This window comes from Macrotis lagotis, chromosome X (genome assembly GCF_037893015.1).
Source record: "Macrotis lagotis isolate mMagLag1 chromosome X, bilby.v1.9.chrom.fasta, whole genome shotgun sequence".
Taxonomy (NCBI): Eukaryota; Metazoa; Chordata; class Mammalia; order Peramelemorphia; family Peramelidae; genus Macrotis; species Macrotis lagotis.
In genome coordinates, this window is record NC_133666.1 from 439,158,310 (window position 1) to 439,174,851 (window position 16,542).

A 16,542-nucleotide genomic window follows, 5' to 3' on the forward strand; every position below is an offset into this window, starting at 1 on the left:
ATATTATTAGACAAAGGACAAGTCTTCAGAGTGGCACAAAGGAGTAAATAGGTCCTGAGAGATTAAGCTACTTGCCCCTCAGGTTTCAGGTTGCTGACACAGCATTCTAATATGAGCCCTGGAAGCAATGAGGATGGAAAAGATCTTTTGTAATAATTTGTGTATAGATTCTAAGAGATCATTGGTGTATTCATACCTTTTTTCCTTTTTAAGTTTTTTTGGGCAAAGCAATGAGGTTAAGTGACTTGCCCAAGGTCACACAGCTAAGTAATTATTACATCTCTGAGACAAATTTGAACTCTATCCACTGTGCCACCTAGGTTGCCCCCACCATGTATTCATGTCTTAATAAACTCAGTTTTTTCTCTTCTTTAAAATTTTCATGGAGTAGTTTTTAACCCCCTTCATACACTATCTTAAAATATATTTAGTGATATATTTGTCCCAAATATTAAGGTTGGTTCCTAGGACAAAACATAATATACAGGCTCAAATTAACTATATAATTCTGAAACCATAGGATCCTGGTCCATCAAGGAGACCTAAGGAAATTTTCTTGTGGGTGTAGAGACCACCCAAGAGAGAGATTGTACAAGGACCTTGGTCTCTAAGGGAATAGAATCTGGGACACTGTAGTTTAGTAACTTAATAGTTTAATTGTTCTTGCTAATTAGTTTCTAGACAGTTGAAGGAGTAAAAGTGCTGTAAAATTGTTAACATAAAAGATAAAAATATTGCTTAAGCCTTTAAAATAATTATTTTTAAATATTTGAGTTCTTCAAATTTCAGTTCTCTGGGGCAGGGAAGTTCTTCCCCCCCCCAATTATACCTATACACATATTCTATCACTCTAGTAAAATGTATTCTTTGAGTATAGGAACTTTTTTGATTTGACGTTGTTGATCTTCAGACCTTTTCATAGTACTTTATATATTGTAGACCCACAATTAAGTTTTTTTACTTGAACTATATTGAGTTGTCAGAAAATTGGCATGTGTTTTTTAAATTTAATATTTTTGTTTTTCCTCAGTTACATGTAAATTTTAATATTCATTTTTAAATCTTTGAATTCTGAATTCACTCCCTTCTTCCCATCCCATCTGCCATCGAGAAAGCAAGCAATTTGATAGGTTAAAAATGTTTAATTGTGAAAATATTTCCACAATAATCATGTTGTAAAAGAAAACATAGACAGTCCCCAAAAAGATCAAGAAAAATAAAACAAAAATAATGTATGCTTCAATCTGTATTCAGACACTACCAGCTGTCTGAGGTTGGATAACACTCTTTATCATTAAGTCCTTCAGAGTTGTCTTGAATCACAGCACTGTTGAGAAAAGTTAAGTCATTCAAAACTGATTGCTATTACTTTGTATATAGTACATTTTACATTGCATCTGCTCATGTAAGTCATCTTAGGTTTCATTGAGAACATCCTGCTCATCATTTCTTATAGTTGAATAGCATCCATCATCATATCATAATCACATGCCACAAGTTGTTTGTTTAGCCATTTCCTCAATTTTCAATTCTTAGCCACCAGAAAAAATAGTCTTATAAATATCCTTAATATCCTTTTCCTTTGTGTTTTTACATCTCTTTTGGAATACAGATCTAGTATTACTGTGGCATTAGGGTATGCATGGTTTTATAGGCCTTTGGGCGAAATCATTCTACAGAATGATTGACTCATTTCACAGTTCTTCCAATGGTACATTAATGTTGCATCTCCCCTACCTCACCCCTAGCATTTGTCATTTTCCTTTTCTATCTTATTAGCCAATCTAATAGGTATAAAGTAGTACCTCAAAACTATTTTAATTTGTGTTTCTCCACTCAATAGTGAATTAAAACATTTTTAAAAATATTCCTACAGATTGCATTGATACCTCATCTGAGAACTTTCTATCTTTTTATCTTTTATCAGTTGGGGAATAAATTTATTTTTTATAAATTTGACTCAGTTCTCTATGTTCGAGAAATGAGATTTATCAGAGAAACTTGTTTTGACATTTTCCCCACAATTACTATTACTATTTCCCTCCATCCTATTTTCCCTCTACCGCATTTATTCTATTCTTTATCTTCTTTCACCCTGTCCATCCTCAAAAAGTTTTGCTTCTGACTAGACCCTTCCTTAATCTGCACCCCTTTCTATCACTCCCTTATCCCACTTTTCTCTTATCTCCTTCCTCTCCTATTTTCCTGTAGGATAAGATAGATTTCTATGCCTAATTGAGTGTGTATGCTATTCCCTCTTTGAGCAAATTCTGATGAGAGTAAGGTTTACTCACTCCCCCTTCCTACCCTTCTTTCATTCAAGTGTAAAAGCTTTTTCTTGTCTCTTTTATGTAAAATAATTCACCCCATTCTACCTCCTTCTTTCCCTTTTTCCTAGTATATTCCTCTTTCATCGATTAATTTTTTAAGGTGTTTTTTCTTTTTTGCAAGGCAATGGGGTTAAGTGGATTGCCCAAGGCCACACAGTTAGGTAATTGTTAAGTATCTGAGACTAGATTTGAAGTCAGGTACTCTTGACTCCAGGGCCGGTGCTCTATCCACTGCACCACCTAGGCACCCCCATTAATTTTTTAAGATATTATTTCTTCATATTCAACTATTACCTGGGCACAGTTTATATATCCATCTAACTGTCCAAGAGAATTAAAATGTTCATATAAGCAATAAGTATCATCTTCCCATGTAGGAATATAAACAGTTCAACATCATTAAGTTCCTTTGGTTTCCCTTTCCTGTTAACCTTTTTGGGGGATCATTTTGGGGGATCAACTTTTCTTTTCAGTTCTGATCTTTTCAAAGGAATGTACATCTTTTTCCCTGAAAAAGTTGTTTTGGTGGGTAGTTAGTTCTTGGTTGCCATTCAGAGTATCATATATTCCAAGCCCTACTACTCTTTAATGTAGAAGCAGCTAAATCTTGTATTATCCTGACACTAGTTCCCTGATAATTGAATTGTGTCTTTCTGACTGTTTGCAATATTTTCTCCTTGACCTGGGAGTTCTGGAATTTGACTATAATATTCCTGGGAGTTTTTATTTTGGGATCTCTTTCAAGAGATGATTGGTGAATTCTTTCAATTTTACCCTCTGGTTCTAGAATATCAGGCCAGTTTTCCTTAACAATTTCTTAAATGACGATATCTAGGTTCTGTATTCCAAATTCAAGTATTCCAATCATTTTTAAATTATGCCTCCTGGAGCTGTTTCTTAGGTCATTGTTTTTTCAGTGAGATATTTCATATTGTCTTCTAGTTTTTAATTCTTTTGGTTTTGTTTTATTATTTTTTGATTTCTCATTAAGTCATCACCTTCTCTTTGCTCAAATCTAAATTTTAAGAAAATTTTTTTCTTCAGTGAGCTTTTATACTTTCTTTTCCATTTGATCAATTCTACTTTTTTTTAAGACATTCCTCTCCTAATTGGCTTTTTGTACCTCTTCTTCCATTTGGTCTAGTCTGGTTTTTAAGATGTTATTTTCTTCAGTTTTTTTATGTCTTTTTTTTTTTATCAAGCTGCTAACTCATTTTTCATGATTTTCTTACATCACTCTCATTTATCTTCTCAATTTTTTCTCTACCTTTCTTGATTTTCAGAATCCTTTTTGAGCTCTCCCATGGCTTAAGACAAGTTCATATGTTTCTTGGAGGCTTTGCATGTAGGAACTTTGACTTTATTATCTTCTTCTGAGTGTGTTTTGATCTTCCTTATTACTATAGTGACTTTCTATGATCAGATTGTTTTCTGTTGTTTCCTCACATCTCCAGCCTAAGACTTGATTTTAATTCTTTGTTAAGGTGGCTGCTTCCAGTAGAGAGTGCATTGTCCCAAGTTTCTGGAAGTAGCTGGAGATACTTCTTGGAACTTGCAAATTTTCAGTTCTTCCAAGGTGATATGACCTAAAAAAGGTGTTTGCTTTACTCCTAGTCTGTGCTCTGGTCTGCAGGTGACCACAAGAATTCCTTTCTGGCCTGGAACTATGAGGAGGGTCTCCATTCCCCTATGGGTAGGCTGCAAACTTTATTGTGCTGCTGCTCTCTCTCTTACTGGGACTGTAACCCATAATGATGACCCAGATTTGTGTATGGACAAAGCGACAACTTTCCGCCCCAGTGATAGTAAAGAGACCCTTGTGGTCTCCTTCTGACTCCCTTAACATCTGTGGGGCAGCTTCTGCTCCTGCTGCTTCAGCACTGTCAAGTCCTGCTCCTGGTCTCCTGGGTCTAGGTCCACACTGCTGAGACCTGGGATGTACTGTGTTCAACTCTCACCCCCGGGAGACAGAATTTTCTTGCTGACCTTCCAAGTGGTCTTTAATGTCTCTAGGCTGAGAGATCTGGAAACTACTATGGGTACCACTGATTCACCCATTGCCCCTTCTTGGAATACTGGGGCTGGTCTAAGCTGGCATGGTCTGTGAAGGACTGCACTCCTCTACCACCCTGGTGGAGCAGATCTTTCCTGCCAGTCTACTAAGTTGTCTTGGACTGGAAAATTGTTTTACATCTTTTTGTGGGTTCTGCCACTCTAGAATTTTTTCAGTCATTATTTAAAGGCATTTGGAGGGGGATTGGGGGAGACATCTGGCAAGTCCCTGCCTTCACTCTGCCATCTTGGCTCTACCTCCTGGCATATGTTTTTTTTTAAATTTATTTATTTATTTTTTTAAAATTTATTTTTTGTTCTCATTTTGTACAAATGTTTTTTTTACATTAATAAAATATTCTTGTTTACAAGTAAACAAAATACCCCTCCTCCCCCACGAATATAGATAGACTTGTTTGGGCAAAAAAAGTAAAGGTGAGAGAAAAAAATTAAAATAAAAAAATGATAGTAATAATTGTAGGTATGGTCAGGTGGTGCAATGGACGAAGCAACAGCCCTGGAGCCACGAGCACCCGAGTCCACATCCAGCCTCATAAACCCAACAATCACCTAGCTGTGTGATATGCAAGCCACCCGATCCCCACTGCCCTGCAAAAACCAAAAAAAAAAAGAAAGGAAAAAAAAACCCAAAATAAAATAAAATAGTAATAATAATAGGGGTGGCTGGGTGGCAGACAGAGCATCGGCCCTTGAGCCAGGAGCACCTGGGTCCAAATCTGGCCCCAGACACCCAAAGATCACCCTGCTATGTGGCCCCAGGCAGGCCATCCAGCCCTACTTGCCCTGCACCCTCCCCCAAATAATCATAACAAAAAATGTGCTTGAGTCTTTGTTCCAACACCAACAACTCTGTCATGGGTGGATCTCATTCTTTATGATAAGCCCATCACAAAAGTTACTTCCATATTTTTCCACCCTTGCCATTGCTGATTGCAACTCCCTCCTTTCTTATTTCTCCACTACCATGTACTCTATTTTCTCTCTCCTTTCACTATGACTCTGCTGTAGGGTTGCTGAGTGGCACAGCAGACAGATCCCTGGTCCTGGGGCCAAGAAGCCCTGAGCCCCCCACCACCCCTTAGGCCCAGAATCCACCTGGCCCTGTAGTCCTGGGCAGGCCTTCCATTCCCAGCCCCTTGCAAGAAGTAAGAAAGAAAATGTGTTATATCTGGCCACTCTCCCCCCATGGTCCATCCTCTCCTCCTGTATTCACATCCCCACCCCTTCCCCCTGCTCCCCCCTCCTTCTTACTCCAGATGTCTATACCCCATTGAGTATATTTGCTGTTTCCTCTCCTAGCCATCTCTGATGAGAGCAAAGTTTCCCTCATTCCCCCTTGCCTCCCCCCTTCCATATCATTGCAATAGCTCATTGTAATAAAAAAAATCTTACGTGAAATATCTTGGACTATTCCCCCTCTCCTTTTTCTTTCTCCCATTCCATTTCCCTTTTTTTCTATTGACTCCATTTTTACACCATATTTTATCTTCGAATTCAGCTTTCTCCTGTGCTTCAACTATAAAAGCTCTCTCTACCTGCTCTATTAACTGAGAAGGTTCATATGAGTATTATCAGTGTCATTTTTCTATGCAGGAATACATGCAGTTCATCCTCATTAAGTACCTCATATTTCCCCCCTCTCCTCCAATCTCCATGCTTCACCTGAGTCCTGTATCTGAAGATCAAACCTTCTGTTCAGCTCTGGCCATTCCAAAAGGAACCTTTGAAATTCCCCTGGTTCATTGAAAGTCCATCTTTTTCCCCTGGAAGAGGACATTCAGCCTTGCTGGGTAGTTCATTCTTGGCTGCATTCTAAGCTCTCTTGCCTTCCGGTATATTGTATTACAAGCCCTATGAGCTTCCAATGTAGCTTCTGCTAAGTCCTGTGTGATCCTGACTGCAGCTCCACGATATTTGAACTGTGTCCTTCTGGCTGCTTGTAATATTTTCTCTTTGATTTGGGAGTTCTGGAACTTGGCTATAATATTCCTTGGGGTTGGTTTTTTGGGACCTCTTTCTCTGGGGGATCAGTGGATTCTCTCCATTTCTATTTTGCCCTCTGCTTCTAGAATATCAGGGCAATTTTCCTGTAGTAATTCTTTGAAAATGATGTCAAGGCTCTTTTCCTGATCATGACTTTCAGGTATTCCAATAATTTTCAAATTATCTTTTCTAAGTCTGTTTTCCATATCAGTTGTTTTTTCAATGAGATATTTCACATTTTCTTCTAATTTTTCATTTTTTTGGTTTTTAAGTATTGATTCCTGATTTCTGTTAAATTCATCAATCTCCCTGAATTCTATTCTTTGTCTGAAGGATTTGTTCTCCTCAGAGAGTTTTCTTATCTCTTTTTCCATATGGCCAATTTTGCTTTGTAAATCATTCTTCTCCCCCATAACTTTTTGAACTGTTTTATCCATTTGACCTAAGCTGGTTTTTAGCATGCTATTTTCTTCAGCATTTTTTTGGATTTCCTTGACTAAGCTGCTGACTTCATTTTCATGTTTTTTCCTGCATCTGTCTCCTTTCTTTTCCCAGTTTTTCTTCCAACTCCCTCATTTGATTTTCAAAGTCTTTTTTGAGCTCTATCTTAGCCTGAGCCCAATTTCTGTTTTTCTTGGAGTCTTTAGATGCAGGAACTTGTGCTTCCTCATCTTCAGACTGAGTATTTTGGTCCTTCTTGGGCTCATTTGCAAAATATTTCTCAATAGTCTTCTTTTTGTTTCTCTGCTTGCTCATTTTCCCAGCCTGGGCCTGGTTGGGGTGTTTGTTGAGCTTTTGGGACACTCCCACAAGGGTCTCAGTGTGTGTGGCTCTGTCCTCCCTCCTGGTCTGTGAATGTCCATAAGCGGGCAGAGGTCAGAGCTAGGCAGTTTCTCTTCACTCCCCTCCCTCAGCTCAATGGGCTCATGCCCTGGGGGCTCCTGCTTACCAGCTCTGCCTGCTTCTGTTTCCTGGATCAGGGCTGGGGAAAGAGGATGCTGCTTGTTGTGTTCCCTGAGGGCTGGGCTCCACGTGCTCGCTCTGGCAGAGGTCCCCCACTGTTCCCCTACTTTGTGCCCAGTGCTCCTCGGGGTGCAGCTCAGGAGATTCCCCCACTGCTGTGAGCTGAGACCCCCAGCGCCCTGGGGCTGCCTCCAGGAGGCTGAGGTTCTTTGGCTCTGGCGGGCCATCCCTCTGGCAGGCTGCCTCTCCAATCCCGGGGAGCAGAGCCTTTCTGCTCTTTTCCAGGTTACCTTGAGTAGGAGAACTGCCTCACTGGGTCCCTTTGTGGGTTCTGTCTCTCGAAAGTTTAGTTAGAGTCCTTAGCTGATGAATTTTATCAGAGAGCTCCTAAGACTCGATCCCATCTTCCTGGAATATGTTTTTAATTGTATATATGTATATACACATATATGTGTATATTGCAAATATATATATATATATGTATTTGTATGTATAAAATACATGTATATCCACACAGACACACAAATTCTTTTGTATCAATATAATGCTTATAAATTCATCATCACCAGTATTTTCCATTTCTGATATCTTGAGTATGAATTCAAGAATCAGTTGATTTGGACACATTTGCCATAGGACACAAAAGTGCCAGAGTGCACCAGGATGATAATCTCACAGTACCATTATAGCCTGAGCATTATTGTTTGGAATTGTCTGGGATCATTGTATTGCTAAGAGCTAAATCGGTCATAGCTGATCATTATGCAGTGTTGTCTATGCAGTGTATAATTCAACTGCAAGTTTTTAAGGTTGTGCTGATCCCTAAACTTGGAATTAGCATTATTGTTATTTTACCACATAGTGTTAGTCTGCTTTGTAATGAAGTTTACATGCCAATAAAATGTTGTTAGATGGATAAAGTCATTCTATAATAATTCAAGGGTATTTATATACTGACTAAAGACATGTAGACTAAATTGCTTTACTAACAATAAGGACATAAGCAGCTAAGGAAACAAAGTAATGCCTAGCAGGTGCTTTGAAAATGCAAAGGTTTAGGGGCTGCTAGGTGGCACAGTGGATAAAGCATTGGCCCTGGAATCAGGAGTACCTGGGTTCAAATGCGGTCTCAGACACTTCATGATTACCTAGCTGTGTGGCCTTGGGCAATCCACTTAACCCCATTTGCCTTGCAAAAACCTAAAAAAAATGTAAATGTTGGAATTGTGGGTGGAAAGGAATATGATGGATCAAAATTTCTCCTGGGATCAAGAATTACTTGATTTTTTTTTATTATTTAAGGCAATTGGATTAAGTGACTTGCCCAAGGTAACACAGCTAGATAATTATGAAGTGTCTGAGTCTGGATTTGAACTCAGGTACTACTGACTCCAGGGCCAGTGCTCTATCCACTGTGCCACCTAGCTTCCCCCCTTTGATTATTTTTAAAACAAGTATGAGTGTGATGCATACAAGTATTTGTGTAAGATAGTGGTGTCAATCAAAATACTATACATAGGTATCCCTTATCTAGTAGGTTTATAGACCTAGAAAATCACATTATATTCTATTTTTTAAATTTATTTTGTTATTTTTTCCCAATTACATTTTAATCTGGTGTAACTGAAAAGGAAGGGGTTCCATATAGCATTTCAATCAATGAACAGAAAGGATTAGGTTATCAAGAGATTTTAAACAAGATTGTTTACAATCTGTGATCCCTTTCTCAGGTGTGAATTCTTCTTTAATTGGGTCAAGAAGGGAATAGCTGATTAACTCAGCAAGCTAATTACATTTTGGGGCATTACAAATAGTTGGATGATTATCAGCATTGTTTAATCAAAGTGGACTAGTCACAAAGTGGTGATTTCAATTTAGAGGGTCCTAAGCAGGCCCCTGAGAAGCATTTGGGGGTTTGGGAATAATATACTTCTTTCTTTCTTCTCAACTTCTGTTGACCATGATTTTAGAGAAACTAGATTAGTAGCAGATATACCAAGGAAAAATATGGACAAAGCCAGATACAGAAAAATTGCCTCTCATTAAAGGAAAAAACTTTCAAGAAACATGACTCCTTGTATCAGAGAAGAATGATGACTGTGCACTCTAAAAAAAGAACTTCCAGTAACTAGGAATTGTGAGTTTACCCTTTGTACCAGTGTCTTTTCTACATGTATGCCATATTATCACAATACTCCAAGTCCACTTTTCCCCTAGATTTTGTGAGTATTTGTGGGAAAGTGTATTCCAAGTTTTGAGAAAATTTTTTGTGTTGTTTTCTTATTAATTGCTTGTGTTAAAATTAAAATAAAATAAATTAATTGAGAAAACTCTGATTATCAATGGGTAAAAGTATCCAAGTGGAAGCTGATAGAGTTCAGTATTAGTGAGTGACAGTATTTAAAAAAAAAACCAATAGGAACATAGAAGAATAGTGGGCAGCTACTTTCTGAGGACCAAGCTCATCAATCAGAGGGGGAGTGATAGATTTAACCCTAAAATAATGCTAAATTAGAAAGGTCCAAAAAGACCTGAACTATTGGGATTCAGGTTCCTTGAGAGCAGGAACTATGTATTATACATCCTCTCTCTTTAATATAATGCCCCCCACCTTAGTAAGTGCGTAATACATGTTCATTGAATTGAATTTGAATTAAATTGATATTAAAATTAAAAATGAATTGACTTGCATTTTAGAAATTAGTGATTACTTTATATCTAGAACAAAAGAGTATATCCTCTTAATACTTAAGGGATAAACATACAATGTATTTCTACATTATAATTTTTTATTCATTCATTCAGAATTTAGCAGACACAGCCTAATACAGGGAGAGCACTGTTTTCTGTGTCAAGGAAGAGTCAAATGTCTCAAATGAGATGTTACATTCCCTCGTGGACTTTACCTCTAATCTAGAAGGGTACAAGAAGTAATATATAAATAAATACACTACAAAAATTTCACAATAGATTCATTGAAAGCTGCAAAACAAAGTGCCTTGTATGGTCCAAGAAGGAAAAAGTTATTAATGACCAGGAGAAAAAGGAAGGTCCTATGGAAGTGAGGATATTTTAGATGGTATTTACAAAATGGCTAGAAATTCAATAGATGAAGGTGGGTTATTCCAGGTTTAGGGAACAACACAACCTTAAAAACATGTAGTTGAATTATATACTGTATAGGCAACATTGTGTAATGATCCGCTATGACCGATTTTGTTTTTAGCAATACAATGATCCAAGACAATTCCAAAAGACTCATGATGGAAAATTATATCCTAATCCTGAAAAAAGCACTATAGAGTCTGAATGTAGTTCAAAGTACACTATTTACTCTTCTTTTTTTTATTTTTCCTGTTTTTTTCTTTTGTTATGTTTGTTTTCCCCACTAATGTGGAAATGTGATTGTGTATATTGTGTGTGTGTGTGTGTGTGTGTGTCTGTGTCTGTGTCTGTGTCTGTGTCTGTGTGTGTATGAAGTATATTAGGAGGGAGAAAAATTTGGAACTCAAAATCTTATTTAAAAATAAATGTTGAAAATTATCTTCACATGTATTTGGAAAAAATACTATTTACCAAAAAGCCCTCAAGTAGTTAAAACCTAAAAAGCATTCAGAGATTGTGCTTTGAGGAAGTAGTTTCAATGCTGTAATAGCAGAAAAGGCTACTTTGCAAAGGGGGAATGCAAAGGGAGTGGAAGTAATAGGTAAAGATATTTTAAAAAGAAGTTTATCAGTGAAATGATAGGAAAAAATAGATCAGCATCTTGATGGAGCAGAAAGGTAAAAAAGCAAAGGCTTATAGTTCAGATTTTAAAGCCCTGAACAGGTCTGTAAGCAGAGGCAGCAATATTTGTGGCATTAACTTGGGTAGAGAGTGGACCAGAAGTATACCCTCTATTGGAAGCATGTTGCCAGTGGGGAGGGAGAGACAAGATCTGTTAGAAATAGAGGATACAACATCTTGTTGCTGAAGAAGTCAGGAGTCAATCAAACAATGGTGCAATCTGAGGGATTAGTTTTAGTAGGAGATTTTATACCACAGGAAAGAAAAAAGAGAACAGAAGTGATTTTTGCCTAAAAAATATTAATGAATGGAGGCTACAGATTGAGGACTAAGTCTTTTTTGTTGTAAATATGAGGAGTTGGAGAAAAGAGAAGAGAGAAAAAAAGATTGGGGGGCAACTGTGGAGAATAAAATTGAGTTGATAAAGTTTGAATAGAAAAACTTTTGGGAAAAGGGAGTATCTTTTGTCAAAGGATTAAAATTATAAGAATATAGTAGTTTTATATTGAGTTGGTTTATCAGACTGATAGGCTACTTTCTCAATAGCAACTAAATGATATGCACTGAACTTCTAGATCACTTAATCAAAAACATTATCTTTATAATTTTGATATTACTAGAATCTGCACTTTTATCATTATCAGTTGCTATTTAAATCCTTTAAGAACAGCTTACAGGAACATATGATGCCATTTTTAAAAGAAAAAATTATTATTATTGATTACCAGAACGTCATAATAAATATAGTCACAATCTGAATCAAACTATAGTAGGAGACACTTGTGTTCCCTACTAATCAATTCCCCATTGCAGAAAATAGGCAGCTAGGTGGCACAGGGGATAGAAAAGCAGTCCTGGAGTTGGAAAGAGTCATTTTCCTGGCCTCAGACACTTTCTAGCTGTGTCCTAGGCAAGTCATTTAATCTTATTTTCCTCAGTTTCCTCATCTGCAAAATTAACTCGAAAAGGAAATGGCAAACGACACCAGTATCTTTGCCATGAATACCAAATAGAGCCATGAAGTGATGAACACAACTGAAAATAGCTGAACAACAACAAAATTGAAGCAAAAATACATTAAAATGAATATAATTGTGGAAGTTTTTCAATGAAGACATATTTCTTCATCTAAAATTAATCAAAGCTATTTTGACTATTGCCATTTGACAATTCTGAATTTTGTTTTTGCAAGGCAATGGGTTTAAGTGACTTGCCTAAGGTCACACAGCTAGGTAATTATTAAGTGAATGAATCTGGATTTGAACTTAGGTACTCCTGACTCCAGGGCCTGTGCTTTATCCACTGCATCACTTAGATGGCCCAACAATTATGAATTTTTATAGTAAAATTATGAAAAACTTCATAAAATGCAAGCCAAGTTAGATATTTCATTCCTTTTCTTGCTAAATACTAAATTAAATAAAGAAGGAAAGTAAACTAATCATATAAAATATCTAAACCTCAGGAAAAGTGTTTAATATAATTATTCACTTTCATTGTTAATAATGAGTTTTGAATAAAGAACAATGAATCATGTTATGAGGAGGTGTTCTGTTCATTTAGGCTCATTGATTGTATTTATTAACTACAGAGGCACAATAATCCCATAATTCTACAACATGGACAGAGTGCTATAGTCCAGTAACACAGAGATTAGTATAGTATACTTGTCAAAAGATATTGGATTTGAGTCAGAAAAATATTCAATGAATCTGACTTTTCCTATTTTTATTACCTATGTGACCTTGCTACTCTTCCTTAAGCCTTAGCTTCTTCATCTGCAGAATGTAAATGTTTTCTTGGGCCATCTCCAGCATCCCTTCTGCCTTGAATTCTGAACACTTCAATTTGATAATGTTGGAAGGATATTTACAGTGTAATAGTTTCAATATAGGAGAATTTAAAATGAATTTTTTAGTTCAGTTTTATAGTTTACGTGGTAGCACCTGATATAACCTTTGACAAATTCAAGTTTATTGAGTACCCAAAGAGAAAAAATGATCCATTTTTTGTTGATTATGGTTCTACTACATTTGAATAAAACATCCTCAAAAGTCACCTTATTTTTTCTTATTTTTTCTCCTCTAATTTTCTCTTTCCTTCCTTCCTTTTTTAATTTTAAAAAATCCTCCCTCTTGCTATTTTTTATATGCAGTTCCACTTAAAATAGTGGTGGCATGATTTCCTCAGATATAGCTCAACCAATTGTCATCCTCCCCATTTGTTTGATTTGCATTCTATTATACCATTGGCTAAAATTAAACAAGTCAGAGTTGTGAGGTGGAACCACAGTTAGACATAAAAACATTTTCAATGCCTGCAGAATACCATTATTTAAAATTAAAAAACTTAAACTTCATTGCACATCTGAAGGTCACTGACTTTCCAGAATTTGTGGTGAATTGGGAAAGCCTTCCATACATTCATTACTGGGAAATGATAATGTAAAATATTATGACTGATGTACCAATATTTTGAAGATTCATTGGCATGATTACACAATTTGATATCTTGGCACCTTCCTGGATTATGCAGTACGGGAGCAGAAAGAACTGTTGTCACCCAGAAATGGAAAATATGTACATTTGGAAAGGACACAGTGCATTACACTGTGGCCATAAGATAATTTCCAAAATGACTGCAGCAACCAAGTTTCATAATGTTTAGTGAATGTCCCACAAGTCAAGCAGCATGCTTTCTCATTTTAGTACCCTTTTTCTACCCTTGTAGCTCTTCATTGTATAGAGGATGATTTTGAGAAAGCTTAGGCTTTCAATGGCCTTTTTTTTTATAATGATAAATTCTCATACAGAATGTGATGTAATTAATTACAATGGAAAACCTGATATGATGAACTCCAAAGACTTGAAGATTAGCCCCTGAAGTTAGTAATAAGAATTTTCAGTGAATCATCATGATTCTCCAAATATAATAACTAGTGTCTGAAGACAACTGATTCTTTCCCCAAGTTAATTCTTTGTGATTTGAAGCAATCAATCATCTAGTTTATTAAGCACTACTAAGAGACAAAGGAGAGACCATATATAAATAAGAGCATAAAAGATCTACATTGAATAGATAGGAGGTAATCTCAGAATGAAAACGTTTTGCTCATGGGGAGAAACATAAAGTTCCCTTGCAGTTGAATACTGAAGAAAACTAGGGAAACTGAGACAAATTGAAGGGGTCATCATATATGTATAATTTGTTATAGTTTCAAATTATATTGCTGGAATTTTGAAGGAAAAGATCAGTGTTTCAGGAACCAGAATGAGTGAGACTGTTCAGTAGCAGGACTCAATATTAACATTCCCATTGAGAGATTAGGGGGGATCCTTGTAATTTAAAAAGGAAACAAAGAAACCTTAAAAATCTTCTTGTTGGTTTGAATTATAGAAAAAAAAATCTACAGAAAATTAGGAACTTACTAGTTTCTTTGCCTTTTACTACCAGTTTTTAATTGTCAGTGACAACTTCTCCAGATTTCAGTTCTCATTAATAAAATTATGTGAGTCATGAACATGCATGTGTATGTGTTTGTATACATTGGTGGGGGTAGGAAGGGAAGGGTTGTACTAAATACCTTCTAATATTGGTTCTAGTTCTAAAAAATGGTCAAAAACTACTTCAGGTGGCACAATAAAAATGAGATAAATATGCTAAAGTTAATACATATTTCAGTTCAAAATTTATTTAGTGGAATGCCAGTTATAATTTATGTCCTCTCAATATATTACTCCTCAAACATCAGCTATAGTTTGTTTCATCTGTTGAAGAATGATTGTAACCCACTTTTTGTTGATATCTTCTTACTTGAATAAAATAGGTGGGATATGTTTGGCCTATTACCATTAATTATAAGTTATTTTTAAGACTGCAGTTGATAAATAATTTCCAAATATCCATAAGAATAATAATCAGTCATTGTTATTATCTGAAATGTTACAGAATGTATGAATAAAAAGATAGAATGATTGGACCGATTTAAAAATATAGTCTATTCTCAACTTTTTGTTCCAAAAACTCCTTTATGGATCAGTTGGAAAATTTGTAATATATTTTTCCAAGAAACTAACATTATTACTAATAATTGCTTCTCCACCCATACTCCCAGAGTCTATTTAAGTCATAATACAGTGTCTTGAGGGTGGTAGATAATTAAATGATAATTCAGTTGACCAGTTTGTACTCCCTACTAGCTGTGTGACCCTGGGCAAGTCCATTAACTCTGTCTCAGTTCCTCATCTATAAAAGGAATTGGATCATTCATAATAAAATGGCAAACCACTTCAGTGCCTTTTGGGCAAGAGTGGAAAATGACTCAAAAACAACACAAGTCCTGAAACTCAAGTTCTTCTATTAATTCTGATCTCTTTTTAATCTTGTGACAACCTAAACCCTGGATTCTGAAACTCAGTTCAAATCTTTAGTAACCCTGATGTTTATACTGTGAATTCTCTTGAGTCTCAAACTCCTATGGTTCATGAAAGGATAAGGAAAAGTTGCATAGTTAATTTGAAATTCTGAGTGATGCTGGGCAAAAGGAAGTGTCTGTTGTTCTGATATGCATGGTGGATGACTCAAGAAGAAGGATTATCATTTGGACAAATGGCTCTGGTGGAAAATACTCAATGTTAGAGGGTGAGTCTCATCTAGAAAGGAATCACTCAAGAAGGCCTTAAGGGTAAATTAGGCAGGTCCTGTTATATAAAAGTCATATTTGTAAATAGATTGCCAGTATAATACTAAATGAAGCATTATGGGGTGAGAAGGAAATTGCTTCCTTATTATAAACTATTAATAATGTGCTTAAAATATTTCCCCAGTTCAATTAAATAATATCTCAAATTGGCAGATAATAGGAATATTTAATTAAAATTTAGATAATGAATAAAATATAAATAATTTGCTTAGCTCAAATTTGAGACTTTCTGTTCAAATAGTATTAGCATGAAAATAGTCAGCAAGCTAATCAAAAAATCCATATTTGTTTTATGAAACTTAATAACATAAATCACAGTGATTTGCTATTTATTCCTAAAATTCAAATGTACTATAATAGCCTGCACTATGCTACAAACAGTATATAAGCATACCTTATGTTGATTTTTTTAATGTAATGAAGTTTTGATTAGATTATTCTAAGAGCTTCAGGACATTGAAAAATAATTTTATTGCTTATTGTATTTCATCTCTAATTCAGTTGTTCTGAGTTTGATTAATAGGCTCCTGACTCTGTTGTTTTGAAATGAATATTTAAAAAATATATATTTTTTGTCATAATAAAAATGTCTGAATCCAAAATGAGATGGTGAAATTTGTACTGTAATTTGAAATTTCAGTAACTCCCACTTATTTTTTAAGGGAAGCAATTCTTTGCTAATGTTGTTATTTCTTGTTCCACACA

At 35.8% G+C, this 16,542-nt stretch overlaps 1 protein-coding gene across 5 annotated transcripts in view; it reads left to right on the plus strand.

Annotated features, from left to right (window-relative positions):
* The window catches only part of CCDC178 (coiled-coil domain containing 178), a 674,385-nt gene that overhangs the window by 443,788 nt on the left and 214,055 nt on the right, over positions 1–16,542 (plus strand). The gene's annotated exons all lie outside the window — the stretch shown is intronic.